Source organism: Amblyomma mixtum, chromosome 8, assembly GCF_055824585.1.
Source record: "Amblyomma mixtum isolate Tamu chromosome 8, ASM5582458v1, whole genome shotgun sequence".
NCBI lineage: Eukaryota > Metazoa > Arthropoda > Arachnida > Ixodida > Ixodidae > Amblyomma > Amblyomma mixtum.
In genome coordinates, this window is record NC_143019.1 from 47,396,323 (window position 1) to 47,411,262 (window position 14,940).

A 14,940-nucleotide genomic window follows, 5' to 3' on the forward strand; every position below is an offset into this window, starting at 1 on the left:
ATATGCCGCCGCCACAATCGCGTCACGCTCGAGTTAGAACGCTTCAGTCACCGCGCCAGATCATGACCTGTCTCTTTTTCCTCGTGGCATTGTTCTTTTCGGCCCTCCTTTTTTTTCCCCATGTCAACTGGAGCGCATCCCTCGATCCTCCGCTGACATTATACCCCAATTTCCCCGACACTGCGTCGTGTGCAGAGGTTTTCCAGATTGGCAGTGACAAAAGTGTCGTATACTTGTCGCACAAAAGTGTTTTCGCACGAAGATGTCGCGCATACAAGTATATGACTGTTTCAGCGCGTTCAGGAGTTGCGCAACCAAAGTGTAGCCAACGTGGCCACCAACGCAAGCTCCAGAAATACTTTCCCGACATTCATTATATACATTCCGACGCCATACATTCCGAATTTTTCGACGCGGGTAGCATTGGTGAACTTTGCGAAGTGTACACGTATGTAAATAAGAGCGGAGGAGAGAAGTTCTGAGGGAAGCGTACCCTCTACCTCCTATGACTGCTCCAATTCTTCCTCAGCCTGGGACGTATACGGGAACTGAAGCGGTGATTCCAAGCTGAGCATATATAAAGTTACTGAACCTCGATTGTAACAGAAAGTATGTCCGCTGACTTAAATGTACAACACGGTGATTAACTAGCCGATGTCAGTAAATGAGGAATGATATGCAATCCACATGGAAAAGAAACCAAGAATACACGGAGCTTCTGGAACAAACATTCAAATGTTTAAAGGGAGACTGAAGCACTTTTTTTGAAAATCAGGCTTGCAGCGGCGTCCTATAGTTTTTCATGCTGTATGCTCGAATATCGCATCCAAATAAGGCAAAAACAAGCGCGAATTGCCTTTTTTAGCAGAAATATGCGGCCTCTGCCGCGGGGCACGCCGCGCGGCGCGCCGCCGCCCGTGATTGGTCAAGCGAGGTCGTGACGTCACTTTGAGGACTGGAGAAGCTGCCGATGCGGATCCGGCGCTGCGCTGAGTGCAGATCGCAGCTTTCCGTGGCGTTGTAAAAGCGAATATGGCGACTATTTTTTTACTGACCTCTAAAGAAAAGGATACTACAGTTTGTTCATTCCACGCATCACCTGAAAGCAAAAAAGACACGAGCAAAAAATTCTACGCCTAGCACAAGCATACGCTAGCGTGAAAGACACGTACGCAGATCATGCGTGAAAGGTGCCAGCACAACCTCGGCTGGTATTCTCGGTAAGGAAGGGGTGCGAACAATACTCAAGTCAATTACCACCACCGGACGCCTCCTGGCTCGCCCAAAAGAGCGTCATCCTAAAGAAAAGGCCCAAAGCGCTGTGTACAAAAAATCCTATTCTCACTACCCGGCGTAGGTTGGGGCAAGAAAGTATTTCAAGGAAACGATGAAGCAGCACAAAGCTGATGTCAAAATTAGCGAAGCGCAGTGGCCAAGCACTGCGAGGCATGTGACCACAGGATATTGAAGGAATCATTGTGCGCTGGAAACCAAGCTAAATACGCGCACAAGGCTGCTGCTTCACTCGTGGCGCGTTCAGCAGATGCCAGAAAATATTAATTGCTGGCTCGGAAACGTTCGCCCTTCCTAGATTTGCAGTTTATGTTCAGTGAAGTAGTGGCCAACTATATGTGTGTTTAAAAGCCAAGCTAGCTGCAACTCGTTCGCTGCCACAACTTGAAGAAGAAACCGACTAAGGTTGCGAGACATGATGTTTTTTTTGCAAAAACTTGGTTGGCATTCATTTCTCTGTTAAATTTGCATCCGAAATCAGAACGTCGAACGCTTTCATTTTAATCGCTTAGATACGATTAAACGAGATGCCGCATATGAAGAGCTTCAATGCTTGCTTGCTTTGCTTTATTGTGTTTTGCTTTGCTTGCTTGCTTGGACACGTCGAACTGAGTACAAAATCACTAACCGAGCCTTGCTGAGCACGCCTCAGGTGGTCTGGCCGCACCTATAAGCTGAGAAGAGCAACACATGCTTGAGCCTCTATTAGGTTTCTGCAGGGGCGTGTTTCTAGTGAGCATGTTTCTGCTTTTAGAAGAGGCGCTTCTTCGAAATGGTGACACGCCTCTCATGCGCGAGGAAATGAAAGGAACTGCGTCATGGTTCAGCCGCGACCGAAATCTCCAGAGATCACATTAGGGATAAGCTCTGCATGTAGCCGGTGTCACGAAAGTGCTTCGAGCAGAGTACGCTTGCTTTGGTCGGCTTGAATTCTTCGTCAAAGCAGCGAGCGCTTGCGCTGCGAGCGTATGATCTTGCGGAAAACAGTGGAAGACGACACAGTCGCGGGCGTAGTTGTTCATGGACACGAAAGCAGAGTAGTACCTCGTGTTGAATCTGATTCTCAAGGTCTGCTGACACGATTTGTACGTCACAACGCACGCAGTACGAGGAACAACGCATGCAGCACGAGAAACAACGCGCGCTGAAAGCTCTCTCGGGTGCGCCGAAGTATCTCCGGCTCCTCAACGTGACGTCACGTTGGCCGACATGGACGAGGTTTCCCTCTCCGCTGTTCCCCTCTCCTGCGGTCGCGCGCGGCGCGGGAGATTTAAACATCGCGTTTTTAATTGGTGATTGCGCCACTGTTTTGGCCAAAATCGAAAAAATAATTTCACAGACGTGATCAGCAATGACACTACTTCAAAACCCTAAAAAATTAGCTGATCCGAAAACCGCCTCAGTCTCCCTTTAAGGCCAGCAGGCCACAGGAGATTAGTTTCCGGGTTTAATTGACAGCCCTGATGTATATCGGCTGTCTGCTGCCAATAAGGTTTTGAAGCTACGCAAATAGTGCCCTAAAGATGAAAGAGGCATTTCGTAATAAAGTGCAGCCCAAGGAAATGGAAATCCACAAGAGCGGTGGTTGCAAAGTTGGCAAGTATATTCGTAAACACCACATCGTCTGCTATCTCAGACGGCTTCCTAATGAAGGCGCCGCGTCTGAATGATTTTTAAGAGCGTTAGCATTTCTCATCATGTACGTATAGGTCATTTTAGCACCGTTTGCCTCGGTGCCGTCCAAAGAGCATATCTTGGCAGCTCGCAAAGATGTCAGACACCGCACGGCGTGTTCATGTTTTGACGGGAATACGCCAAGGCATTGCTGCATGCAGCCGTCTGCGTCACTGTATGTATAATGTATTATAAAAAAAATCTGGCGAGACTGAGCGGAAGGGGCATGGTGCACAAGACGACGTGTGTTGGAGTACGCGCACTCGAGCACCCGAGAGTAGCAGAGTAGTTTGAGCCAGAATCCTATAAAAATTCATTGCTCTCGCACTAACGCTAATCCTCGAAAATTCGCGTTGCAAACTAACCATCCTGTGAATATTTTGGGATGTCAGTGCCCACCCAGTCTTATAGTGCCTTGGTGTACTGCAGAACGCAAATTTTGTGACACCCTACACTGCTTCTAGCAGACCATCGAAGAGTTGAGGATGTCTAATGGGGAGTCGCCCATCAGACTGACTGTACTCTTTAACTGCAAATGTGAGAAAAAAAGAAAGTAAAACGAGGTCGTTTTGAAGGCCTCGGTACCTCTACGTGAATTCTTTCTCACGCGGTACCTTCTGAGTGATGTTCCATTCGGGAATTAAGGGATCAGAGATTAGGGAGTTAAGGACACTTAAGGGATCAACTTTAGCAAAAGGGAAATTTCACTAAGTTTCAGAGAATTTCGGGAACCGAACTTGTCTCACTTTTTTTTTCCAAACTGACTTAGTCTAAAGTTGTGAGAGGAAAATGGACCGAAGCAGAAAATTTTCGGTGTAACAGAAATAACTTTTGGAGAATTCGAGGTACATCAGCAACCCATGTGCTCACTAGTAACGCAAAAGCTCGTACCTATGCTTTAAAGTTTAGCGAATTTTTGAGCACTTCTGATGTACTTCTAACCCGTCATTGTAAGGAAAGCTAGGAACGTCAAACCTGCAGAGACCCAGATTTTTTTTTGTTCCTTCGGGCACAGCCTTCAGTCATCGTGGTCCATTTCATGATAGAACCCCGCCCCCAACCCAATAAGACATGTTGTTTCCAACAATGCCTGCTAATTCATCACACTATTCGCTTCGCACGCGGAGTCATGCTTTGCCCCTGCAGCATGGCCCGGTCGAACGCGCAAATACAGGCCGAATATCTGCAGCCATCTCAGATTCATGCGCATCCATCAGCGCAAGGACATTTGTGTGGCGTGTTTACTTGAGGAAGCAATATATATATATATATATATATATATCAGTTATACAAACGTGTGTGTGTGTGTGCCGCTTCATTTACCATACATATGAAAGGAGAAGTTAGTTACGAGTAAAGGGGCCGGATGTTAATTTATATCTCGTCCATGCACGACGCATGTTGCCCTTCCTTTGGGCTTGCGCAAACATCGCAGCAATTCGGACGACCAACCGCTGTGTTTGCACGACCGATCTATATGACACAGGCGAGTTGGCGTTTTACTTCCTTGGGTTCGTGTACGGGACACACGCCCAGGGGAAAACATCACGCAGTTTCCATTCTGCCTCTCAGCTTCGTACAGCGCTCTGATGCATATCGCTGTACGACTGAGAATGCATCGTTACCGTTACCGTTACCAGCAGAATTATCTTTGTGCAGGCTAGTCCAATACGAAAGAATGAAATAAAGCGGAATCGACAAGAGGGGCTTGCATCGGTGATGAAACGGATGTTTAAATAATAAGTTTTTAAGGAAAGCTTTGCGTTCCTCCATCACTACTACTAATGAACGCTTGGTGATGATGATGATGAATTTTTATGGCACAAAGGAATCTGTGGCCAAAGAGCGCCATGGCACACAATTTTTTTCCTTCTACTCAGGGTGGGGTCAAAGACCCATTTCCCAAGCATTTCACCCTGAATAAGCCGATCATCAGGCAGGGGAAAGGTTGTACCCATTGTATCACCGGTGTGTACCCGGCGACACTGGGGATCGGACCCGGCGACACTGGGGATCGAACCCGGCACCTTCCGCATGCGAGGAGGATGCTCAAATGACTTGGCTCGTTTCAGAATCCGCCGCGCATGCTTGGTAATATTTGCGGTAAGTACTGCATGAAGCTGGTATGTTGGGGTAAAAAAAAAAAAAAACAGAATTCACAAGAAATCTACCAGTTTGTAACGCAAATGATTTAGCGCTAACTGGGTTGCGATCGGGAGGGCATGAAAACTAGCACGCGACCCATATTCCACAAAACCGCTTTTTTACACGGTATTTATTACACTGAAAATATGGTTCATTTACATAAAATATTAACAAATATTCTTGGAAATGCCACGACAAACATCAAAGAAAGACAGAGCATAGGCCGGGTTGTTTCCTGGCGAACAAATTTGAACCTTGTGTATGAGCTGCCTCATGGGCGTATGCTAATGAGTAGGCGTGTCATTAGAAAGGAAGTAGAAAATATAAAAAGGAAATACAAATAATAAAAACAATGCTTTCTCATTCAAAGCACGCATGTAGTCTTATGTTCCCTCCGTAACTACTTTTTTCCTCGCCACTGTACATTACGCACGTATACAGGTCCCTCCAGTATGAAAGCGAACAAGTTAGCACAAAAAGGCGATTTTTTTGTTATGTCCCTACTAGAGCTGAAAATTACTTTTGAATACTAAAATATAGAATGCAACTAGATAGAAAATTAACTAAGCCCTTAAACTATGTTCCTTTTAATACTGGAGCGAGCTGCACGTGGCCGCGTATAGGCAGCACGGTAGAATATATGGGTGAGCTTGGAAGAAGACGAATACGAAGAAGAGGAACAAGTAATGGACAAATAAAAAGATCAATCTCTGCAGAATGCAAAGGCTTATGACAGCAACCTATGAAAACCCAATTCTGCAGTATAGCTGCACCAAGCATTCCGGATGTCTATTTGCAATTCATTTTTTGCTTCTAATCAACACCCCCGGAGCTCCGTTCGCCCTCTCACAGTCCATGCTGTAGGGTGACGCGCCAATATGGGAAAGGGTGATGCACCTATGTTGGAAAGCACTTTGCCTAAAGCACACTAGGCACGTCCTTCTACGCACCGGACAGCGAGCCTTCGCCACCTTCGATCATGACGTAAACGCACTGCAGTATACGTTCCATGCTTAGGGCTTTCTTGCATAACGCAGCTACCTTGCAGAGAAGCCATCGCGCATTCGGTGACGACGCCGCTGCTGAAGGGTTCTATGCAAATGGGAGCTCGAGGCCGGCGCGAGCGAGGCAAGAGCTGCAGCTTGCTTGCGACCGGGAAGCCACTTCGCACTCTCTTTCCCTTCCCTATCCTCTTCCCTCTTCAGACGGGGAAACCCCCTTCTGTTTTATTTCACGCGCTTACTCACACCCTTTACTCCCGCTCTCCATGCGTATACCGTAATTTTCCGACTATAGTACGTAACCCGGCATCGTTTATGTCACTAAATTCTGGTTAAAAAAAAAAAAAAGCCAGATTGTTAGCATCTGGTGCTTAGTCTGCCGGTGTGAGGCGCAGAGTCGTCTTGCAGCTTTGACGCTTTACTAACACGAAAAACGTGCAATGCCGTAGCTAATTTTATTGTTTTGTGATCACAGAAGTAGTTACCACGATAAGTTTCATGTTTCTGTTTAAGAACACGTCACGATCAGTACCAAGTGGGCTATCCGAACAAAAAAGTCGTGCTGTCGGAACACTCGCTTGCAACTCCTTCAATTTCTTCGAAATCGGTCTGTCGGAGATTGTCGGACACAACTGAACAATGAAGCGGATTTTCCCCGCCAAACAACTCCTTCCAGCCAATGGCGTCGGCCGATTCCCATGAACCTGCTAGCGTGACAATGCAGGTAGTGGCTGATGAAAGGGGACAGTCCTGTCCCCATGATCGGCGATAGTGCATTGCCGCGCCGCTGCCTGCATTATCACGACATCAGCGTCATATGAATCGGCCGACGCCATTGGCTGGAAGTGGGCCCTTTGAAGGGGAAAAGCGGCTTCGTTCTTGAATTGTATCCGACTATAGAGCGCCAGTAAGCATGTGTGCAACCAGTCAGCCATGCCGTGCCAACGGAAGCAGATTGCAAGCGTGATCGCAAAATGAGCCACGATAGTATCGATTTTGAAATGACATACTATAATGGGCGAATTTGAAGACGAAAATCCTGTATAGGCCGCGGCGCGCAAAAAAAAAAAAAATAAACAAGTACAGTCCGCGGACTGTACCACGTAAAATACGGTATATGCTACGGACGGAGCAACGCAGCCTTGCCCCTCAAGCCAGTCGGCCATAAGCAAGCAAGCGCCTAGAGCAGTTCCGCTTTGAAAAAGCGCGCGTCTCTCCAGTTATGGAAAAGGCCTGAGATATTCATATATACGCCTGCCGGAAGTCATCCCACGGGGACGTGCGTATGCAAACGAACGCGATGACGTCCGCTTGTTTGTCCTAGTAGAGAGAAGACCTCCCCCCCCCCCCCCCCCACCTCCTCCACTCTTTCTTTTACTATGCGCTGCTTCTGGCGTCATTCATTCATTTCTTTTCTTTTTTTCGATGCTTCTATCTTCTTCAACTCGCGCACCTATCGTTTCAAGCCGAAGGAAACGAGCTCTGGTATGCAAAAAGGAACCTTTCAGCTCACTCACACATCAGGGATTCAATATTTTGTAGGATTAGTAATGTTGTTACGCAACCCATCGGAAGGAAGTGGGTTGAATGATAACTGCCTGTTTAACCACTGCGCATGTACGAGCGGGCAGGCCACTCTGTAGTGCGAAGCAAAGGTACAGACAACACAATCGATGGTCTTCGAAGTTAGAGAAATCATGCAGGAACACACAGCAAACTACGAAGCAATTTTTTTTTTTTTTGTTGGGACAGATGCGTTCGGTTTAGCTTTCACGGCGATTTTTGCTTCACCATCGTCGCAGTAATGTATAGTCGTAGAGTGGCCGCCACGGTGGCTTTAGTGCTATGATGTTTCAGCTGCTGCGTCTAAGGTCGTATATTTTGAATCCCGGCCGCGGCGGCCGCATTTCGATAGGAGTAAAATGTAAAATAAACGACTGCGTGCTGCCGAAATTAACCCGGAGTCCTGCATTACGGCGTCTCTCAGCAAACGTGCAGTTTCAGGATGTGAAACCCCGCATACAAGAGCGGTCGTATAGTAGCGTGTATCTAATGAAAAAAATCTTTAATATGTCACCACTGCTGACCACGTTACCACATCTGACCAATCAGCGTTCCCGTGCACACCTACCAGCCTGTGACACTCCGCCTACTGGCCTACTTTTGATCAGGACTTCAAAGACCAGTTTAGAATTATGCGATCAGCAAGGCCAACACCCAACGCAATCGCCACCGTGTTCAAGGCGAGCTTTACTATGACCCTACATACAGGAACTGCTGAATAGCGGAACACGGCTTATCAATGTACGAGCCCAGAAAATGGCCGCAGAAAAACCAGCAATGAAGGGTAGAGAAGCCTCAAGATCCTAATTCCCATCAATGTATGTGTTCTCCGACCTCGTTACCCCGAATTCCCACCAGGGAGCGCGCCGCGCACCAAGAAGGAGCTCTTCGAACGAAAGTATCTCCTCAAGGCCCGCACGTATACAGTAGACGAAGCGAACAAACCTCCACGCCCACGCACAACTCCGTGTACAAGGATAGTAATTCTGTTGTTGACCAACACAGCCGCTGCTGGGCGCTTCTTCTGGCGTGTTCTATTTCTTTGTTTCGCACACGGTGTACACACAAAGCCGCTTGGGCAGTACCGCGGCCACCGCTTGTTTACACACGAATTCCACCACCGCAACGCCCCTCTCGAAACAACACACACGTCTCGCCGACGAGCAGACCAACGCTGTGCACAAATACAGCGCTACACCCTGTATATGTTAGCCTTGGCTACTCCGTGCCCTCATGCACGGGGAGCCGCACAGTACACACACAAACGCCACCGAAAAAAAAAGGAAGACACAGACTGGGCGAATAAGAAAAGCACACAGCTCATTACGTCTGCACATAGTGGACTCCATCGCAAACAGAATGCGGTGCAGACCAAACCGTCCCGAGCACATATATAGCGGGCCACGCACGCAGCTATCGAGCGGTGTATAGTACATGGAGACATGGACGCCGAGATGTACCTACAGCCCTGTAGCAGGCGTTGTAGTAATTCAGCACGAAACCTCCACTTTGCAGAGCCCAAATGTGTCGCTCTCTCTCTCTCTCTCTCTCTGTGCTATGTTTCTGTGCGCTGTTGAGGGACGACTGTAAACCGCTACACTGCAAAGTGATACAGCATGTGCATTCTTCGACACACACACACACACACACACACACACACACACACACACACACACACACACACACACACACACACACACACACACACACACACACACACACACACACACACACACACACACACACACACACACACGCACGCACGCACACGCACACACACATACACATCAGCCTTTGTTGCTTTTGTGCCATAAAACCCAACTAACACGCGCACGCACGCACGCACGCACGCACGCACACACACACACACACACACATGAAATGAAGCGGACAGTGCACACAGCTCACATTAAATTAAGACTTGTCGCGTGCACACGAAAAAAATGCATGCAAGGCCTAAGACATTTCTTTCGCTCACTCTCCACTTTCCCTCTGTCACTGAGAAAAGGGAAAGAAGGATAGGGGATTGGGAAAGGAAGGGTAGCTTTTGTTCGGTGGCATTCCCTCGAGCAATTTGCGCGGGAGAGAGCAAACTTCATTCTGATCCCAGAGCCACGTTGGAAGTTTGGGTCGGGAGATAGAGATATACACCGTGGTGGGGAAGGCGAGGAGCGCGGTTAGGTAGTGCATCACCACAACAACGGAAGCCAGAAGCAGGATGTCCGAGAGCCCGCGGAGAAAATCGGCAAGATTTCCCTCGGGACACCAGCGAGCGTTTTGCCCCGCGCGAACATCCGTGTGGATTGCATCCTTCTAGTAACTTTATATATTTATAACTCATCAGTGGTTGTTGCAGCCGCAGTGGTATGTGAAATAACAAGGGAAAAAAAGAGCAATTGCAAGCTGAGGAGTTCCGCTTATTTCTGAGCGATCTCCGTGCATTCCGGGATAAACATTTCCGACGCTGCGCCTGAGGGAGTAGCTGTATTGGGGACGTTATACACGAAACATATTTTCCTGGTTGAAAAGAACGGGACCATCGCAACATATTACACAACACAGTTGCTTTGTGAAAAAGCATTATAAGGTCGAGTGTACTGCCTGAATCCTGCCTTCCGTCCTCTACGCATGTCCGCATTAAAGGTGCACTGAAGAGGATTCTGAACATGTCTTTTTGCCGCGGGAACTCGATCCACACGTTCCTGGCATTCTTAGAAACAGTGACTTATTGCCCTGTGTGGCCGATTTCCCCAATTAAAACGAATTAACGTCCGGCTCCCGCCTTTTTTTTAAATTCTGCCTCGTACGGTGGGCGGAGTTGACCAACGCGTGGAGCGCCTTTCACCCAGTCCCGTGGAGGCTTTGCTTTCGCTTTATTTTGTTTTTTAGGTTTCCATGAATAAATAGTTTCATTCGCAGATAATATAGCCGCAAAATAAGCCCGAAGAAATAAAAATACGCGCGGTCTATTTGCTACTACGGACTACTACGTATTACTCCGCCGATGGCAGAGCGGCAAGCCGCCACGGGACTGGGTGAAAGGCGCTCCACGCGTTGGTCGACTCCGCCCACCGTACGAGGCAGAATTAAAAAAAAAAGGCGGGAGCCGGACGTTAATTCGATTTAATTGGGGAAATCGGCCACACAGGGCAGTAAATCGCAGTTTCTAAAAAAGCTCGGAACGTGTAGATCGAGTTCCCGCGGCAAAAAGACAAGTTCAGATTCCTCTTCAGTACACCTTTAAGGGGTCGTGGACCAATGAAAGACTGCGGACGCGGTTAGACTTTCGGCATGCTTATCAGGATGATCGCCTTATAAGTGACTGTGACGTAAAAGGATGCAGCAGCGGTATGAAGACCGGTTATGAGAGAAAAGATTTCTGTGCCGTCTATGCGCTCACGCTTTTTCATATGATGTTGGTGCGATCCTGTGCGTTGCCTTTCCCTTTTTTTGATGGACGTTTGGGATAACCCCCATCCACTTATAGTTCTAAGTAATGATTGATTACCTGCTTTTTTTCTCGGTATGTTAACGTTTGTGCAGCAGCAGCAGCAAAAAAATTATGGCTGAGAAAATTCAATAAAAAAATTCTACCATCACTCGATTTAAACTGCTGACTGGTTGCCGCAGTTTTGAAGTGAATGGCTGTGTAGCAAGCCTTTCAAATCCGAACGAAAAATTCGGTATCGACGCAAACAGTCTACTTTCGAAATCAGCCGCTGATGGCGGCACCTGCGCTTATTTTTTTGGCGTTTTCTAGCTTATACAAGCTCCATTTTCCTCGAGAGTAGTCTCTGTCGTTAGGATGCCGTATCCTATCGATACAGGCCGATTTCAATTTGCCCTCAGGTAGGTTGTCAGTCTGAGTCCGTGCGGCTTCGAATGAGTCTACATAATACCCAGTCTATACGAGTCCGGACCTAAGCGAGCACAATTCATTCAGGATGACTCTAAATGTATCTGATTTCAGAGTAGTCCGTCTGAGCCAAATCAGTGCCAGCCTAAGTGAGCCACGGTTGGTGCGACTATACATTCAAACCACAGTTCCAATGAGTCCATCATCATCATCATCATCATCAGCCTGACTACGCCCATTGCAGGTCAAAGGCCTCTCCCATGTCTCTCCAACTAACCCTGTCCTTCGCCAGTTGCGGCCACCGTATTCTAGCAAATTTCTTAATCTCATCCGCCCACCTAACTTTCTGCCGCCGCCCCCTGATACGCTTGCCTTCTCTTCGAATCCACTCCGTTACCCTTAAGGACCAGCGGTTATCTTGCCTTCGCATTACATGCCCTGTCCAAGCCCACTTCTTCCTCTTAATTTCAACTAGGGTGAGTCCGAGTGCGTCTAAGTCAGTCGAAGGTAGAGAGAGGGTGTGGTAGATGGTCCTTGGCGATCACAAAATGAACAAGGGAGGGGAAAACCTCAGGTTGCTTGAGCCAACGTTTCGACAAGGGGACTTGTCTTCGTCAGTCGAAGTGAGCCATGCGAGTTGCGTGTCAACGAGTCCAAAAAAGTCGAAGTGGGTCCGACCGAGCCCGAGTCCAAATAGCACGTCTTAACAAATCTTTAAGGGCAACAATCGCGGTGACGACATCACGTGAAACAACGGAAAACTTTCAAGAATGGCGCTTGGGAACCAACCCTTCTTACTTAGTAATTCCTTGCGTGCTGCATATGTAAAAAGAAAAGGAAAGAATAACAAAGGACATAGGCAAGAAACGTCTCTTCATGCCCGGACAAAATCTGAACAAACTTTGGGCTTTATCAGCTTTTGTTCTCGGGGGCTCCATATGTACAGGAAACGCCTTGAGTAACGAGACCAGAGAACCTCCCCTCTCTCCTTTTCTGTTTATGCAGGCCATGCACGCAAGCTGGTCACGAAGGGAAGCCCACCGTCCAGGGGCGGGCGGACTGGGCAAGAAAGCCTGCGCCCAAGGAGAGACCCAACTGCTTTCGTGCGGGTCACGAACGGAGCGGGATCGGATCGGCCCTGGTGCACATGAGTGTGTGTTTGTGTGTGTGCATTGCTATACATGCACGCTTCATTCTTTCTTAGTCATTTCTTGCCCAATGAAGGTCGGCACTGCGGGTAAACATTCGTTACACGAAACCGCGGCCGCTATTTGCTCGTTTCTTGTACCAACCCTCCCCCTTTTGCCCTGTTCTCCTCCCCTACGATGGCTGCCCTGCGAACCGAAAAGCAGCTGACAGAAATGTTGAGTAATGCCGATGACCATTCAGCTTCTGGAAGGAAAAACGAACAAGCAGTTAAACGTGCTCTAAAAAAAAAAAAGCCAAATTTTAATTCAACTGAAAATGGGCTTGGCGGCATCAGCCAGAGATGAATGCACATCTCCTTCGTTTTTGCCGTGCAGGTAGTCCTGCGGCCGATCGTCTTCATCACCAGCATGGACGCACCGGCTCCGTTGGAAGGCAGTTTGTTTGTCGGTGGCGTAAAATCGGCTGCTTTTGCAAGGAAACGCGTGCAATCTGCGCAGCATCGAAGATAGCCTGCATGGAAAGCCGCTATTATATACCGAGCTACAGCACCGATGTCAACAGAACCACGCCTACACAGGAATGTAAGCAGAATCCCGCCAGCCAGCAACTTCAATGGGATTGGTGGCAACGGCCAGAAACAGATGTACAGGACCGATCTTTCGAGCGCTATATATTCGGGCAGTCACACACCCCCGAAGCCCAAAATCTCTGTAGAGGATAGGAGAAGTATCACCCTCAACTCTGAGAAACTTGATACCTTTAAGTGGCAGAATATGCCGCTGAAAAGCAGATGCTGTGGCCTGGGAACTTTTCACCAACCCTGTACATCCTCTTCGTTTCTGTAGCACAGGTTAGGGACAAATTCTGACCTACTGAAGAAGTAGTTTGGTATCTTGGTTTGTTTTGTTCGGGTTTAACGTCCCATAGCGACTCACGCTATGAGGGACGCCGCAGAGAAGGGCTCCGGAAATTTCGACCACCTGGGGTTCTTTAAGGTGCACTGACATCGCACAGTACACGGGTCTATGGAATGAAGAAGTAGTGTTTTGTTAAACAGACAGTTAATCTCACCCCTTTCGGGCATACCAGTCTTGTCGCGACATGATCTGCCACAGCAGGGCTCAAAGCAAGACCTTGTGGCCTGAGGAGTTTTGACCAAACCTGAACAAAAAACAACATAAAGAGTTGCTCGTGACTTTTTGTTTGGCATCAAGAGCTGAAATGACGCACAGATGTACTGAACTCAGCTCCTCGTATTGAAATACGAAATGTGCTCTCTATCCTTCACAGTGCATGCCTTGATAGTATGCAACACCTTGTGGCTGGAGGGTCGCATTCATAAAGATGGCCAGGTTTCTTCTCCTTTCGCTGGAAAAGGTCTGCATTTCCACAGGCACAGAAAACATACCACGCGAGAACGTTGCGGACGCAGTCACAACGGCTGAATAAGCCGGCCCCCGGTCACCTTGCCTGCTTTGGACATCAGTGTTCTAAAGCGTGTTAGGCGGATGTGCATTCAGGCAGCCGCTAAAACTTTCTTTTTCAAACTACACACATTGACGCTGCCTGTCAAGACATTTCTTAATGTCAAGGAGATGTTTGTACCCTGGAATGTAAATTGCCGTATGTGTAACGTGCCTGAGACAATTGATCATTGCTTCACCTTGGGCCGTGATGCCATGTTCTTTTGGGACATACTACAACGAACTCTTGAGAAGAACATTGAAATTACACCATACACTATTAGATTTGTGCCTGTTGGCAAAAACTTTGTTGTGCCTTATGATCTGTTTGTCTTGATGGGGCTGTTCAGTCTTTGGAAAAGCCGTATGATGGACAGACATGCGGAGCCACCAAGATCGTCCAGATCTGTGTTTCGTGAACAGTGTGCTTTGGTGAGGAGTGTATATGCTGCACGCGAAGAACCTCCAAGCTGGCTGCCGTGCCTAGATACATGTGTGTGCCTCCCTGAATTTTGATGTTTTGATACGGATGCAGTGTTGAGTTAGGGCTATGGCGGGCTAGTATTAAGCAGCCCGGTAACTTGAGACGCGAACCAGTTTGATTTAAGTTTTCCCGCTTTTTACGGAAGTTCTTCCATGCAATAAAGAAAATAATTGCCTGCTAGCTCAGTCGGTTGGTGAGTCGTACTAATAACGCGAAGGTCGTAGGTCCGATCCCTGCGCAGGCCATTTTTTTTCTTACCACTACAGATTACTGCAGCAATATTCCCCATAGTTGATCATTTCAACTAACTTT

General features: G+C 47.9%; 1 protein-coding gene across 1 annotated transcript in view; it reads right to left on the reverse strand.

Moving 5' to 3' along the window:
* The window catches only part of LOC149332289 (silk gland factor 1-like), a 343,245-nt gene that overhangs the window by 70,181 nt on the left and 258,124 nt on the right, over positions 1 to 14,940 (reverse strand). The window lies entirely within an intron of this gene.